The sequence below is a fragment of the Notamacropus eugenii genome, chromosome 7 (genome assembly GCF_028372415.1).
Source record: "Notamacropus eugenii isolate mMacEug1 chromosome 7, mMacEug1.pri_v2, whole genome shotgun sequence".
NCBI classification, from domain to species: Eukaryota; Metazoa; Chordata; class Mammalia; order Diprotodontia; family Macropodidae; genus Notamacropus; species Notamacropus eugenii.
The window spans coordinates 66,863,390-66,881,234 of record NC_092878.1 but is presented as its reverse complement, the minus strand read 5'-3'; the positions used below and the strand labels follow the sequence as shown (position 1 = coordinate 66,881,234).

Genomic DNA, 17,845 nt, shown 5'->3' with positions numbered 1-17,845 from the left:
TCTAATGCCTCCTTCTCCTCATTGGCTTTTCAGACTCCTTTTTCCAATGAGTTAGTCTCTTTTTTAAAGGTGTTATTTTCCTCAGCATTTTTTGGGTTCTCCTTTAGCAAGCTGCTAACTCACTTTTCAAGCTCTTCCATTGCCTGAGCCCAATTTAAGTTCACTTTAGAGGCCCTGGAGGCAGGGGTCTTAACTTCATGTGACAGTAAACCTTGTTCTTCCCCATCTGAAAGGATGGGAGGAGACACCTGTTCACCAAGAAAGTAACCTTCTATGGTCAGTCAGGCCATTTAGATCAGCTGCTCCCTACTGCCAGAGGCTTTAAGCTGAGCTGCCTGGACAATGGATCCAGGTTGTTTTCTGGCCACCATAGCTGCCTGCAGTCTGCTGCCATGCCTCTGCCATTGCCTGGCACTATTGCTGGAGGAACCCTTTCCCTAGCTAGGAAAGTCCTCCCACACTGACCTTTGGAGTTTTCTTTGTCACTTGTGAGTTGAGGTATATGGGACTCTCCCTGCAGGGGATTCTGCCCTGGAGGCCTGTTCTTCCCTACACTGTGTGGCCAGGGCTGAGCTCCACACTGCTCAGTGTCCCATGAGATTGACCTTTCCTGTCACCCTTCCAGGTTACCTTCAGCTGGAAACCTCTTTTGCTCTATTGTTCTATGGCTTCTGTTGCTCTAGACTTTGTTGAGTCATTTTGTACAGGTATTTTGAAGGCTGTGGGGGAAGCGCAAGAGTATGTGCGTCTTTCTACTCTGCCATCTTGGCTCTGCCCCCCCCCCAATAGCATGTTTTATAGTTGGTCCTCTGGAATCATGAATGATCATTATGTTGATAACATTTCTTACAACTTTCAAAGTCATTTGCTTCTGTTTTACTGTTGTTATCATATAAATTACTCTCTTGGTTCTACTCCTTTCACTCTTCATGAGTTATAAAAGTACTCAGAATTGTTCATGAGATTATCCAATGCATTGGAGGTCTTCACCTATGGTTATTTTGTGTGTATTAAGCATGTTTTGTATTTCCTGGGTACCAATGTAGAACTTGGTCTGTTCATTATCTCTCATTTGTTAAATGACCAGCTTTTTCTTTTATCATAAATTTCCTGAATGCAATTTTTTTTGCATGACTCTTGCTTTTAAGTCAACTTTGTTTATATATTTTGACCTGCATTTGCCCTCCATGAGATATCTCAGAGATATTTACAACCAAAGAAACAAAGATAAAACACAAAGCTTAAAAAAAAGACATATAGATAAAAAAAAAAATCCACAAAATTTCACCCCCAGGAGACTCTAAGTTCTTTAAGAACAAGGACTATTTACTTTTTTTTTAACATGCTCAGCACTTAGCACTGTGCCTTGAACATATTAGGTCCACTTAATAAATGTTTTTGACTAAACTAACATGGTAAGTATCTCTTGCATTTATGTTTCTGCTTTTTGTACATACTACATGAAAACATAACACATCAACATCACAGAAATCAATTTTCCTTCACATTTTAGTGATGTCTCCATTGAAAAAAGATCCTGCACACTATACATGTTTCTGACAAGGGATTTTGTTTTCTTTGTTTTCTCAATTAAAGAGAGGAAAGAAGGAGGAAGAATAAGTGGATATTCATTTGAAAATAAAATTTAACTTTTTTTAAGAATCCTGTATCAGAGAAACTCAAACAAGCCTAGCTGTAAATATCTAGAAATTTTTGGTTTATATAACATTTTTATTCATCTTCTAAAAACAGGAAAATGGTCTCATAAAACCCACACACATTATTTTTAAAAACCTAGAATATACCCAGAATTTAAAAGGCACTTCATGAAATCAAATAGCAATCTACCTGCTTTCCTATATCTTCAGATATTTCTGAGTTTATTGAAATTGGACCTGATAGCTAGAATAGAGAATATTGTAACTGATGGAGCACAGTAAGCAAAGGGAACATTGTTCCCTAGCAATGGGGTTTATTTCTTCAGCTGTGAATGAACCTAGTAGACTTTTAACAGAATTTGAGAGGAAGCCGTTGCATAATCAAATGAATCTCAAATCAATCAACAAAAACCCTTCATCTCATTCCTGGAACCAGAACTGAGATGATTTGTGATCCTTATCTATGACTTAACTTTTTCTTTCTTATGAAGGAGTGGATAGTATGAGTAAAGAGAAAGAAAATGGGAATCACTAAACCAAACTTTAACCTGGAGCATCCAGCAGTGAATCAGTATGTATGTGTGTATAGGTATGTATATCTGTGTGTATATACACACATAAACACACACACACACACACATATATATATGTGTGTGTTTGTATTTATTCATTTTATATTTATGCAATATATGTTTTTTTATTTTACTTGCCTTACCTATTAGAATGTAAACTTCTTACAAGCAGAAATTGTTTCATTATTTATATTTGTATCTCCAGGGCTTAACATACAGGTGCTTAAAAATACTGATTGGCTGACTGAAGATAATGTATAAAAGAGCTTTGGTGGAGGTAAAACAAGCATAATTTGGAGATAGTTTGGATATGTAAAATGAATGAGACTTAAGAGTTGAGGATAAAGCAGAGGTTGTAGATCCAAGTGCTTGGAAATGCACTGGTACGCTTGATAGCTATCATGAAATTCAGAAGAGAGGAGGATTTGAGGGGAAAGATGATGAGTTGTATTTTGGACATGTTGAGCTTTAAATATTTATAAGATATCCAGCTGAAGATATCCAAAATGCAGTTGATAATGTAGGGGTAGAAGTCTGGAGCTCAGAAAAGGGACTTTACATACACATACATGCAATATATTACATAAGCACTCATGTGTGTATGCATTGTGCATACATATACATGTATGTGTATATGCATGTATGTATACATTATATATGTAGATACATGATAGAGAGATAGAGAGAAAGATTAATTGTTTGCATAGAGAAGATACTTGAACCCACTAGAGCTGATAAGATAATCAAATGAGAAACCACAGAAGAAAAAAAAGAGGGTCTAGGACAGAATCCTATGGATTGATGGATGAAGAATAAATGGATGGAGATCCAGGAAATGAGATTCATAAGGGGTCAGAAGGATAAGAGAACTAAGACAGAGCAGTTTCATAAAAACTGAGGGTGGAGAGACTACCCAAGAGAAAGAGGTAGTCTACATGTTGCAGAGTGGTTAAGAAGTTTGAGGACTGAGAGAAGCATAAAAATCATAATAAAGAAAGGAGAAGCTTGGCATTTCTTCAAGACATAAAAGGTTAGTATCACAGAGTTCTAAAATATTCATTCTAATTAGTTCCATATAATTGGAACCTGTGGTACCTAAGGAAAAAATGTAAGAAATTCTATCTTCCTTGTTCTTTGCTCTTCCTAGCGCCACTCCCACTCAGTGATGGAATTAATTATCTGCTTAAAGAAGCAAATTATGCAAGTACAAACTATCACATGTTATAAGTTGGTTCACTTACATTTCTTGGGACTGGCTCAAAATGGGAAAATTTGGAGAAAAAAATTTAAGATGGCATCAGCAGCAATCTTAAAGAAAATATTCTTTGTGCTTCTGGTGAGATGTCACAACACAGTAGCACACTGCCCAAAGAATGAAGTAGGTGGTCAAAATAGCTTCTGAATTAGTTAGAAAGAACCAAAATATTGTTAACTGATGATGGAAAACTACAATAAGTTCATAAAAGAAGGAATAAAACCTATCTTTTTTTTTTTAGTCTAGCATTTGAAAATGTTATTAGTATGGAGCAAATTTCATCTTGGTTAACCTCTCTAATCCTCAGTTTCCTCATTTTTTTAGCCTACACACATGGAAATTTTAAGTTTAAGCTTATGCATATCTGAGTGCATATGATCAAATCAAAGTGTGAAGTTTAAAAAAAAAGAGACAGCAGCTTGGGACAGTTCCAGTGTTTCAGAGAAAGCACTTCATTTGTAACTGGATGTACACCATTTGAGACTGGTTAGTTGTTACAAAATAGGTGAGTGTGGCCAGAGAGAGGCATGGCTAGGGGCCTTAGACCTTGTCCTGAGCAGGCTTTGACCACTGGAGCCCTGAGAGCCTCCCCTTCTAAACCCCCTTTCTCCTCCTGCCTTCACATTTTTTTGTGCTCAGCAGACGCCTGCAGCACCAGAGGCTCAAAGTACTGGTCAAAGTTCATTCTTGGCTTCCTCAGCTTCTCAGGAGTTTTTCTCCATAAGATGATCTCCTGATGCTTAAGTACCTTCTGTCTTCCTCATCCAAGAGTACAAGGTTCGATAAATATTGTACTGAGAATTTCTTGTTCACATCCCTCATCCTTGGAGTCAGGTCATATCCCACTACATACAGGTCATATTACCTGTGACTGGTGCTCCATCCATGATTTAATTCAGTGTCTGTTTCTGTCATGGTGCTAGTTTCAATTCACATGATCACTTTATCAGCTGTAATTCAGCTGAATTTTTATTCTCACTAATAAAAAATAACTTTTCCAATAATCACATCCTTTAATGATACTTGGATTTATTATATTCAAACTCTATTTGCAGATAGTCCTTGATGCCCATCTCCATCTTAATGGATTTGTTGGCAGCTGATGAACAATACTCAGACACTTATACTAAGTCTGACAGTCATCTTACTATTGTCACTTTAAGAAAACACCTCAGTCTGTCATTGGCACCAACGTAGGATTCATAGATCTTTTCAATCTGCATAAATTCAGTCATAACTTCTGGTTTATGTCAATTCTCTAGGTAAAGTCAATTCTTTCACTAGGTTTACAAATTCATGAGTCATCGTCATTGAAGATTTCATTTTGGCCTACAAATTCAGTTCTAGTTCCCTGCTGTTCTAGCCTCTTTCCAGTTGGCTTAAAGGCTAGGTTTACCCTTCCCAAAACAGGTTCAACAGAGAGAATGTTTTTCTACTTTGCCATCTTCAGTTTTCATTTCCACCAGTTTCTGTGACTCCCCATCATCAAAGATAACATCAGTCTCACAGAGAGGAGCAAAAAACCACCAAGAAAACTGAAGGGCAACCCTGCACGTACCCTACACTGAAACCCCAAGCCTTGCCTCCCTCTACCTAGAGGTGCACTCCCCATCCCCATCAGCATGTGAGGGCTTGGGGTTGGAGGTGGGGGCAATGAGGACCAGGAAAAGTGGCATATAGAAGATGGCACCTGCTTTATTTTTAAGGAAGAAAAGGATTCTATAAGACACAGAAGTTCTTCAGGACTGTATACAAAGGAATGGAAACCAGGAATGAAGTACAATGTATGAGAAACAGAGAGAACGTCAACTTGGCTGGATTAAAAAGTATGGAGCAGGAAGGGATCTCAACGTATGTCCAATTAGGCTACAAAGATAGGTTTGAGTATGGGTTTGGAAAAGTTTTAAAAGGAAACAACATAGGCCATACCATAAAGAGGTGGCTATTTGAGTAGAAAGAAAATAGTCATGTCATGAAGGTAGAAAAAGCAAGACTGGGTGAATGATTGGATATAGGGGGTAAGGGAGACTAACGATACACTAAGGTTATAAGCCTAAGTGACTTGAAGAATGGTGGCACACTTGACAGACGTAGAGAAAGTTGGAAGGAGGCTAGGGTTGGAGGGAAAGATAATAAATTATGTTTTTGGAAATGTTGCATTTGAGATAGTTTGAAATATCCAATGGGGAGTTGATGACATGAGACTGAAGAAGTCAGCTATATAGATTAGGGTTGGATATTTAGATCTATGAGTCTCAGCACAGAAATGATAATTAAATACCAGAAAACTGATAAAGTCACCAAGAGAAAGAATATAGAAAGAGGAGAGAACCCAGGTAAAAGCTTTATAGGAGAATACCCACACACAAGAGTTGTAATATGGATGACAATAAGGAGTAGTCAGACCAATGTGTGGAGAACTAGAAATTCCAGAGAGAAAATAGTATTTAGAAGGTATGTGTTGTCAACACTTTCAAATGCGGTAGGGTTTCCCAGACATGTGAGCATTGAAAAAACACCATCAGACTGGAATACAAGATGACTGGTAACTTTAAAGAGGGTAGTTTCAGTTGCATGAAGAGGTCAGAAACTGGGGTGTAAAGGATTAAAGAATAAGTTCCCTAGATTTTGGCTGAAAAAATAGGAGATAAATATGGAAAAGTACCTTGAGGTTTATTGAAGAATCACTTTTGTTTTTTAAGGCTGGACTAGACTTGGATATGTTTGAAGGCACTAGGGAAAGAACTGGCAGACCAAAAGAGGTTGAAGATTGGGAAGAGATAATGACTGAAGGGGCAATCTGTTAAAGAAGATGGAAGCATTTTAGGGTCAAGGACACATGTAAAAAGATTGATCTTGGCGAGGAGAAGTGCCAGGTTTCAAAGATGTAGGGAAAGGAGAAAATGGAGATGAGGTTGAGGGCATTTGAGATAAAAAGAAAGATAGAAGAAGGAGCTCATTGGGAATGCCCTAAATTCTCTTAGTAAAGTAAGAGGCAGAATTGTCTTAGAGAGCAAGGTAGATCAGTAAGCACCCCAAAATACACAAGCTTCCCACAATGGGCAGGCCCATCAATGGGTGGGAAAGATCCTCCTCAGTAGAGGTATTATGCTTTTTGATTATACTAAAACAAAAACAGCGAAAGATCCTACTTTATTTGCCATCACACAAGGGAAGGGATATTTTAATGTGATTTGAGTAATGTTTGGTAAAAGAGAATCAGCAATCTCTTTTAAATGCTACTTGTGTTGTCATGGAAAATGTCAGAGGGGTATGTAGAGCAGACCCTTAGTCATAATCACAGTATCTGGGAGAAGGAGCAAGCAAAATAAACAGCCTTTGTTGAGAGGAAATACTCATGATAAACAGGGACAGTCAGAGAGGATGGAAACAGGGCAGGTTTGCTAGAGTCCTTGAGGGATAGGACAGTAAACAGGTAAAGTTCAATGAGTCAAGAAGAACAGGCATTGGAGGGAGGAAGGGCATCATCATTTTTCAAATGAGAGAACTGAAGCTGGAACAAGTAAAATGACTTACATGTGGTCACATGCCTAGTAAGTGTTGAAAGCAAGATTCATATGCACATCTCCCGACCTCAAGTCAAATAATCTTTCTCCTACACCAAAATTCCCCTCAATTGACTTGTCTGGCTTTTGCTACTTTTAAAAAAAAAGATTAATCTCTTTTAAATTAATATTATCATTTTAAAGCATTGGTAATGTCTTGAGATCAGAGTTCTAGTCACAAATTTCTTATAACCCTTATTTCAAATACATTAAGAAATAATAGTGTAGTGGCTATAAGAATTTTTTTAGCATATATGAGACAAAGAACTCCTTGGAACATTCACCACAAACCTGGGATAGGATGAAATTGGCTCCCCTCATAGTGGAGTGCTTTAGATTTGGGTTCATTTCTCTCTGAAGCGGCTGGTTCTGACTTCAAGGAAAATAGCTAGCCAGACCATCCATCTGTCCGGATGTCTTCATCTATGCATTTCCTTTGCCTCCAGCTGGGTTGAGAAGTAGGTTATGCCCCCTGGATCATGTGGAGATTGTAGGAAAGGATTAAATATAACCTTTAGTCAAATCTTCCAGGAGAAACCCTCATGGACTATACTCCTTCCTCTCCCCCAAAACACACTGACCATATGGAGAGGTGTTTCATATCCGAATACAGCTTATTACTGCCTCCCAACACTAAATTATGTAAGCGTCCAAAAAGGGATGATTCTTGGCCTGGAGTGCTCTTTTGAAGTACACTCCGTAATTAAGAACTTTGAAAGCAAAGAGGCAATTGTCACATGTATTATTATAGCAGAGTGGAGTCCCCCAGGTCTAAATTAGGTGCTTAATTAGAAATATCTGTGTTAAAGGAAACAAGTAGGTTGGAAGCGAGACTCAGACTCTCAGTACACCTAAATTATACTGATTGAACCATCCAGTCAAGCCACTTAGACACATACAGATCTTCTCTCACAGGTGCCCCAGAGGCTGTTAGGAAGTTAGAACTTATGTGTTCCAGCTTTCAACATGCCAGATAGGATCAACACTATCAGGGAATATTAGGAAGGTAGTAGATGACAAGAAATTGGGATGAGTTTTCTTCCAGGTAAGTAGTGTATGGAATGGGCACTTGGACCAGGAATCAGAATACTTGAGTTCTAATTCCACTGTTCCCATAATTTGTGAGCAGGGGCAAGCCAATTATCATAGTGTCATAGATAAAGAGTTGAAAGGGACTTTGGTGGTTATTTAGCCCAGCTCCCTTATTTTTATCCTGTAAATACATTAGACTTGCTTTATTATAAATAAACTTAATATAATTTTATCCCCCTTGACTGTTTGCTAAGATCCCAAAGTTCTCTTACTGTGATTGCTCTTTGGGGTGCCATGAAACAGGTATCTTAAGGGGAAACCACCCTAGGATAGATAGTAACCATCACTTTAGGACATAAAACATGCTAAATTATTACCAAATAAGATGAGAGTCATATCCTAACTTGGGGGCTTTTGCTGGCTGAAGAGAAAAAGACCTTTTAAATTTAGCAAGCTTATAGGCTTAGTACAATGAAATGTTGCCTGAATACTTCATCTGTCCTTCACATATTAAGGATATGCTCCTTTGTTCAAACAAGTCTGGCTCTCCCTGTAGCCTCTTTTTTCCTGTTTCTGATTTTCTCCTGAGGTTGTATGTTTGGTTTAGAAACAAGATCTTCCCAGAATGGATATAGTCAAAAAAAAAAATAAACACATAATATTGTAGAGTATAAGACAAAGGGACAAGAATAAGCTTTTGTTATAATTCATCCACATTCTCACTCTTTCATAAAATTGACTTTACTACTATGGCCAAGTTATACTAATTATTGAAACTATAACTTTAAACTTCACAGATATTTCAATTCTCCCTGACCTTATGGGATTAATGTTCTTCTACTAGAAAATGTCTTACTAGGAAGTTTACTTTTTAATAATGGAAGAAATATAAAAGTGAGGTCTCAATAATACAGAAAGCATTCTACTATGACTTTGGACAAGTTATTTTACCTCTCTAGAACTCAGTTTCCCCATCTCTTAAAGATCAGACCATAATTGTACTGACTAAATAATTGTTAAGATAGCTTCTAAGTTCAACATCCTATGGTTTTAGGTACAAAGAGCAAGAGGTGATTCAAAGGGCAGGAGACAAAATATCACGCTGATGGAGAAAGTAGATAGCAACAGAAATTTTTCATCCTCCAAAATGGCAGCCAAAAGCCCCAGGATTTTTCTGTTCTTTTAGCTGTCGAATGTACATACTGCTTATTCAATCTGACTGAACAAGCATTTATTAAGTGTGCCAGGAATGGGCTTGGTGCCAGGAATACAAGGAGGTGGGGAGAAGATGTCAGGAGAATATAAACTTATGACCTAAAATGAGAAATGTTTGGCTAGATACTAAGGCAGCAACAATATGTTGGCAATTCCAGGGCAGGGTTTGCTACTCAGTAGGTAGCACAGTCTCCATGGTTCCTTAATGTTGTAATATTATTTTTTTTGAGTGCTTTAAGGTCATTTCATAAGGTCATTTAAGGTCAATTTATTTTGTTTGTATCATAACTTTGGTATGATAACTTGTATCTTGAGGACTCATCAATTAATACAAGAAAGTCACTTCAGTAAACACTTCTAAGTTTCCAGCATGTACCAGGTAATGTATTAGGCAACTGACTTTTAGGTGCTTTAAGCAACTAGGTGGTGGCTGTATAAGGTACTGGATCTGGAGTCATGAAAACCTGAGTTCAAATTCTGTACCATTTCTAAAATGGGGATAGCAATAGCACACACCTTCTAGGATTGTTAGTAGAATCAAATGAGGTGATATTTGTAAACTGCTTTGCTATATAGAAGACAGCTATTATGAAGCTCATGGGGATACAAAGAAAGGCAAACGACAGTTCCGGTTCTCAAGGAGTCTGATAGGGAAGATAAAATACAAACAATTATGCATAAACAAGATTTATATAAGGTAAACTGGAGATAATCTCAGAGGAAAAGAAAAACAGCAGTTTCATAAAAGGCTCAAGTGATGACAATTATTTCCCCTCTATGGAAGGAAACCAGAACTTACTTGAATTGATTTTTTTCTTATAGACTTTTATTCTTAGTGCTTTGTGTTTATAAAATGCAAATTGACAGCCATCACCTGAGAACTTACTATTTGCGAGACTCTTATGCTAGACATTGACGAAGAGATTTGGGGCTGAAAGAGATTTAAGATCTGAATAAGGCAGACTTTGGCCCTTGAGGATGTGACAATCTAGTAAGAGGTTACACAGACAATTATAGTGCAAAATATAATATGAAATTAAAGCAAAAAGAAAGATATATTAGTTCAGACTGGGGTAGCCAAGAACCTTTTTCCACATATTATAAGCAGAGTTGCAGCATTTTTTTAAGTGTCTGAGGAAGAGATCTGGGCAGAATATCACAGAAATATATGGCAATGTAGTATAGTAAAAATCCAAGGTGTCAAACAGGTGGCCTGCAGGCCACATGTGGCCCACAACATCGCCAAGTGGGGCCAGATTAAATGTGATTGAGAAATAGTTAATAAAATAAATAAAAACGCACTAAACCATAGATAATATTACATTTTAAAACCTCAATATGCACCACCTCCAGGGATCCCAATGTATAGATTAGAGACCCCTGTTGCTACTTGAATTTGATCCCAATTATAAAGAGAACATTGAATTAAGAGTCAGGAGACTCAAACTGTAATCATTTCTCTGCCACACGCTATTCCTGTTATCTTGAGGAAGTCATTTTTCCTGTCCAGATCTCAGTTTTTTCATCTGCTACCAGTAATTCATTGAATCCGAATGGAAATGTGGATGCAAGTCACTTCCCAATTCATAATCTCCTTAGACCAAGTTGGTTTGTTTATTCCCAATAAACAGGGTTAATGTGCTGATCTTACTTGCCATACCCAAATGCCTTGGTGTCTATAACAGCATCTCTGCCTCCTGTTACATTCTTAATTTTTAGTATTCCAGATAAAATTCCAATTCTGCCTTATCCCTTTCTCAAGAGACTTGGGAGCAATTATTCAAATGTTTCCCACTTTTGATCCTTCAGCCAAACCCTGCTGGAAACAAGTTATGGTAGTTAGTTTAAAGTGTCTGTCAAGGATTCAGGATCGAGGGGGTGATAAGAATCATTGAAATGTAGATGGAGGAGATAGATTGGTTATAAAGCATTTAAAGATTCTCAAATGAAAAGAACTGTATAAGTGCCAGTTAGTATTATTCCATAAAAGTCCTATTGTGACTGCTGAGAAAGAGCAGAAACCTTCAAATAAAGCACTTAATTCACACCTGACAGTGATTTTCAGAGTATAGTACAAGCAACATTGATAATCCTGTTCTTAGCCCAGGGAAAAGCTGCAAAGCAGAATAGAAAGTAGCAATAAAATAAATGGAGTTGACTCTTGGAAAATATGAACTCTGAGCGAGAGCCTCTGGCAGAAAGGGTAACCTCTAGGTGCCCCCCTGAGATAAAGGGAACTTTCAGTTTGTAGCTTCAAGGCATTGCGTTCTTCTTGCTGTCTTTGGGCTTATCTAAAAGACACATACATTCCTCATTCTCTAACAGAAGAATATAACTGCTAACTCCATTGTACAAATAATATGGTTCTTAATTCCTTTACTACTACATCAAGATACAATCTTTTGGACATGAGTTATAAAGGCTCCAGCTTCTAGGTCATTTATCCCAAGGGGATCTTCAATCTCAAATAGCATTTTCTAGGCGTCATGATACAACACCCCCTTTGGGATGTTTCCCAAAAATAGACTCTCACTTATTTGAGTTTCCAAGGGGAAGCGGCTATTCAGGGTTCTAAGGATAAACCTGTGGGTCTGTGCTCCTAACACATAGCTTATGAGCCCCCACTGTGACACAATCAATCAGTACAAACAACTGACTCTTAGCAAAAGTATTTCCTAAGCAAAAAGTACTAATATTATCTACAAAACATTACCTCCATATATATGTAGCTCAGATTTCTCAAAATATATGCAATGTCTATGGGGAGATTGGACACAAACTTATAGAATAATTATAACAAAAAAATGCTTAAGATACACGTGTGGCCAAGCAATTCACAATTCATCATATTCCAAGGTCTGGAAGCTTATTCTCTCTTTCTAGTATCCTCACACAGATCTTATTGGGTGAAGTATCTTGTTAAATGGGTTTTTGAGCAGATTTCCAAGTATATCTCTTCTCCACTTCCTTTTTCTCTTCTGCCAGGGATTTCCTCTCTGGAATTGTTCCTCCATCATTTGACTCTCTCCATATCCATGTCTCACTGTCTGACTGGTGTATCTCTGCTTCTTTATATATGCCTCAAAATCAAAGGATTCTCAAAATACTGGATGCAACGCATCTGTTCCACTAATATCTATGACTAATGGGAAGAAAGAAAGATAAATTCTTCTGAACTATCTAGAGATCATCTTCTCCACAAGGCACTCCCCTGCCTGGACTCACTCTATCCCTAAGGTTTAGCTATTTAAAACCCAACAGAGGTTATCTAACTTTGACTTATCCAGTGAGATAGCTTCTCACTTTGTCATTCCTTTAATACCTTGTAATCACATTCTGGGGTACAGGATTGTTCAAAATTTAACCTGGTCATACTGAGGTTAGAGTAAAAGTAAGTTTCTATATTGCTTGTTTATGACTCCTCCAAACATTGACCTAACGATTTAGTTGTAGTAGAATTTATTTCTGTCATAGAATTAAAAGAAAGAGAGAGAGAGAAAGAGAGAGACAGAGCTATGGTTTTTGCTATTTTTTTTTACTAACACACATCCAGGCCAATAGTCCCATATCAAAACCCTTGATACTATATATTCTTGTTATAATTTAAATAAAACGTTGAACATTGTCCATACAGTTTTTAAATTATATTGTTTTTAGAAACCTCCCTCTTATCCCACTGAACAAAGTTCATACATAGTCCACATTTAGCACTATTCCCACCCAAACCAAGTTCTTGATTTCTATTCTGCTTACCAATAGACAACACCATACAAAAGTATTATAATATAGAGGCAGGATCCCTGGATTTAGTATTAGAATACCTTGGTTCAAATTCTAGTTCTATCACTTCTTAGAAAGTCTGTGTGACCTTTAGTTGGTCTTTCCTTTAAAGAGTCCCGGAGGACATCGAGATGTGGACATCCATAACATGAGGTAGTTGGACTTAATGTCCTCTCAGATTCCTTCCACTTCTTAATTTATATTATAATTGGGTGTGGTTTTTAATTTTTTAAATTATTTTACCAATAAAATGTTGTTAAAAAAGAAGAAAATAAAAAAGAAACAACCTGATTGTGGTTTACCTGTAGAGGGAATCATTTCTGTGTCTCAGCTTTGGTCAAGTGCTCATTGCTTCAGTACAAAAAGTAAATTTTATGAAATCAGACTTCCTCAGAAGAGCCTGTCAAATCAGCTTCAGTGGGTCAAGTGTTATCACCTCAACTTCAATCCTCTTTTGTGAGACACAGAGAGATGGAATGAAGGTGAGGGAAGCATAGAGGAAAGGAGAGGTAGGGAAAAGCCTGATGTCTGGGTAGTTCAGGAGAAGGGATCGGAATAGGGCATGTTTTATAAAGATCAATTGAAAATAAGCTAGCTGTAGAAGTGACAGGAGGCAGAGGACACAGGCATATTGATTGAAAATCTCCTCAAAGAAACAGTTTAGGAATTTGCTCCAGAGAAGACACTGAGAGTTACAGAGTCAAAATCTTTGCTTCTAGTCTGAAACATTCACTCCAATTGTCATTGGGGTCAAGGGAAAGAGAGGCAACTTGACTTGAGTGTAGCTCTCCTAAACCTATGCTCATTGTTGAAGTAGAAAAGAAATCTAGGCAGTATTGTTCAAACTTTTCCTCTGTCTATAAGATATACTGGTGTGGATGGTATACCAATAAAAAACAACAATACCAATGTTGGCATTAAGAGCACTTTTCAGACTTGTGTATTGTCCCCATTTTGTAGATGAGGAAACTGAAGTTTTAAACTCAGGTCTTCTTGACTCTAAGTCCAACATTTTATCTACTGTGCCCCATATCTGGGAAGGTAAATAAAATATGCCTGTTAGAAAAAAGTACAGCAGAAAGTTAGTTTGAGGTCCAGCTTTAAAAGTATGGAGAACACAGATCACAGAAACATGGTGACATAGTGATACGGCCAGTGAAGGTCTAAGTTGTTGAGAGTTGATACTAAATAGAAGGCACCAGAGGTAAGGCCAAGAGTCACAGAGTAGGCAGGTTGGGGGTGTGCGTAAATGGCAACTGGGTGGACAAGCCCACCATCACAGGGTGGATGGAATTTGATGATGAATGATTGTGGGAAGCACTTAACATTTTCACAGTATATAAAAGGCAAAATGAGGTAGTCAACAGAGTGCTAGACTCAAAACCAGGAAGACTTAAAACTGACTAGGTGAGCCTGAGAAAATTATTTGATCTCTCAGCACTCTAAGTAGCTCTCAAGATTACAAGTTACATATCAGTATTTTATAATAATCAATGACTTAGCTCTTCTCACTAATACAGTGATCCAAGACAATTCTGAAGAACTTATGATGAAAAATGCTATCCATCTCCAAAGAAAGAATTGATAGACTCTGAATGCAGATTAAAGTATAGTTTTTCTTTATTTTTCTTGGGGTTGTTTTTGTTTGTGTTTTCTTTCACAACATGAATGACATGAAAATATGTTTTATATGACTGCACATGTATAATCTATATCAAATTGCTTGCCTTTTCAATAAGAGGGGAGGGGGAAAAGGGAAGAAGAGAATTTCAGACTCAAAAATTGTAAAAAACAAATGTGTAAAATTATTTTTACATGTAATTGGGGGGAAAATATGAAAGAAAAATCTACTTCTTAAAATAAAATAATAAAATGATAAAAAATTCTAAGATACAGAGTAGCTGCCAACCTGCAATGATAAAGGAAGATTCCCTACCCAAGAGTTTCCTATGCCAATAAATTCACAACACCAGTATTTTCTATTTCCTTACAAATGGATTTTTTTTTTAGATTTCCACAGGTCCTTGATGTACCTCATTTCATAGGCCATTCTTTGAGAAAGATTTCACATTTTCAAAGAATTTTTTTTAATGTTTTATATGCGGATTGACTAAAAAGGACATTAAAAAAAGGTGACATAAGTCTATCAAAGTCAGTCATCTCACAATGTTGCTTTTATTATATACAATGTTCTTCTGGTTCTGTTCACTTCATTAAGCATAGGTTTACATGAATCTTTCCAGTTTTTCTGAAATCTACCTGCTCATAATTTCTTATGGAACAATACTATTCCATTGCATTCATATACCACAATTTTTTTTCAGCCATTTCCCAATTGATGAGCATCTGCTCAATTTCTAATTCTTGGCCATCACAAACAGAGTTGCTATAAATATTTTTGTACATGTGAGTCATTTTCCTGGTTTTATGATTGCTTTGGGATATAAACCTAGGAGTGGTATTGCTGGATCAAAGGGCATGTGTAATTTTATAGCCCTTTGGTCATAGTTCCAAATTGCTCTCTAGAGTGGTTGGATCAGTTCACAACTCCACCAATAATGCATTAATGTTCCAATTTTCCCACATCTTCTCCAACATTTACCATTTTCCTGTTTTGCCATTATTAGCTAATCTTAAATGTGTGATATAGTACCTCAGAGTTATTTCAATTTACATTTCTCTAATAGTGATTTAGAGCATTTTTAATATGACTATAGATATTAATTTCCTCATCCGAAAACTGCCTATTTCTATCTTTTGACCATTTATCAATTGGGGGAGTGAATTGTATTCTTAGAAATTTGACTCAGTTCTCTATATATTTTAGAAATGAGGTCATTATCAGAGACACTGACTGTAAAAATTGTTCCCCAGATTTCTGATTCCCTTCTAATTTTGGTTGCACTGGTTTTGTTTGTGCAAAACCTTTTTAATTTTATGTAATCAAAATTATTCATCTGGCATTTCATACAACTTGTCTTCTTTGTGAAGCCTATGAGTATCAGTCGCTCCTCCAAGAAAAATCTCACTGACAAAAATTCTTGGAATTGTCCCTGAACTAGTCTTTTTGTGAAGAGCATCCTGAAACTAACATCAAAAATTCTTGGAACTGTCAGCTGGACAACTGATAACTGGATTTTGGGGAAAAAAATTGTTATTAAGGAAATCTATCAATACGTCAAGAAAGAAAGGAAAGGCTGAGTTACAAATGAACACTAAGAACAGGCTAAATAATTAAAAAATAGTCCTAATCAATTCACCTCAATGGGATATATGATAGGATAAGACAGTCCAGGATTCTAGAACTAGAAAAGGCCTTACAAATCATGTTAGACAGCCTTCTTACTTCATAGATGAAAAAATTGAGGCTCAAAGAAGAGATCTGACACATCCAAGTTTCCGTCCATGACATACGTGTGTGTTTGTCCTTCGTTGCCAAAGAAGACCATGCCATCAGAGAAATAATGACATGACTTGCACTTGACTTTGTTTTGAGTGAGAGAGGGCTGTGCAGGTCATCAGCCTCATTTCTCCTCCAGAGCCATCTGAATCCAGTGGCCAGATATTCATCAGGATGACTGGAGATGACCCAGGATGAGGCAATTGGGGTTAGGTGACTTGCCTAAGATCACAGCTAGTCAAGTGTCTGAGGTGAGATTTGAACTCAGGTCTTCCTGACTCCTGCACTGGTGCTCTATCCACTGCACCATCTAGCTGCCCCCCCCCCCACCCCATATGACAAGTGTCAAAGCAAATAGTCCCACATTGCTCTGAGGAAGCTGAAGCATTGCTCTTATGTAGAGAATGATACATGACAGCCTTCTTTCTATCTGGATGACCAAACTGCCTTTCCCTACCCCTTTCACTTAGTGTGAATTGAGTCATGTAAGGCCTTAAAGAAAGGTCCCACTCCATCCTTTTCTGTTGATATCAATCTTGAAAAGTCATGATTCTGTTCAAAAAAATAAATTCTTGAAAAGGAGTTTTGTGGGACATGACAGTATTTCTTCTGATGAGTGAGATGTAAAGAAAAGTTTATTTAGAGAGTAAGTGTATGATATTTCCCCAAAAAAGACATTGACTAATGTCTTAAAGGAAGAAAACTAACTACTTTAACAAACTGAGAATTTGATGTAAGACTGTCACTGAGATCAGGAAAGGATGAATCCTGAATAAAATATACCAAGTGAATCTTTGCAATTGAATAGTTGGGATAAGTTTTCTAAACTTTTGGAAAAGGGCTAAAAGAGAAGTTTAGTCTAAGAGGACTAACAGAGAAAACACAGAGATAAATATTAGGGTAGAAGTTTTTAAAAAATAGTTGCTCTTATTCAGTGTCCATTTTTCTTGAAAGTCATTCACGGCACAGAAGTATATATTCGTTGATGGGAGCCCAATATATATGAGCCAACTAAAGTCATCCATTGAATTATTGATTCCTCCCTTCAGACAGAATGGAAGTCTTTCTGTTTGTCTTTCTACCAACTGTACTTTCCTGAGCATTTTATGAGTAAGCAGGTAATAGACAATCATTTCTCCTTTCAGCTAGAACCTAAGAAAAACTTATGTTTTCTCCTTAATAAAACTCCTCCCTATCCATCCTCCCTCACAGAGTCCAGTTCATCTCAGCCCAGGGCCATCGTAGCTCATTTTCTGCCCCAGCTCACACACATTATTAATAAAACTGCAGCAACACTTACTTGGGAAAGTGCCAGACTGGGCAACAGCACAAAGAATGTATATGAAAACATCGAGAATGCTGAAACT

The 17,845-nt window shown here is 37.2% G+C and overlaps 1 pseudogene; it reads right to left on the bottom strand.

Moving 5' to 3' along the window:
* Positions 1 to 4,104: 4,104 nt before the first annotated feature.
* LOC140514171 (vacuolar protein sorting-associated protein 26A pseudogene) lies at positions 4,105 to 4,708 on the bottom strand (annotated as a pseudogene).
* Between the last annotated feature and the right edge of the window lie 13,137 nt (positions 4,709 to 17,845).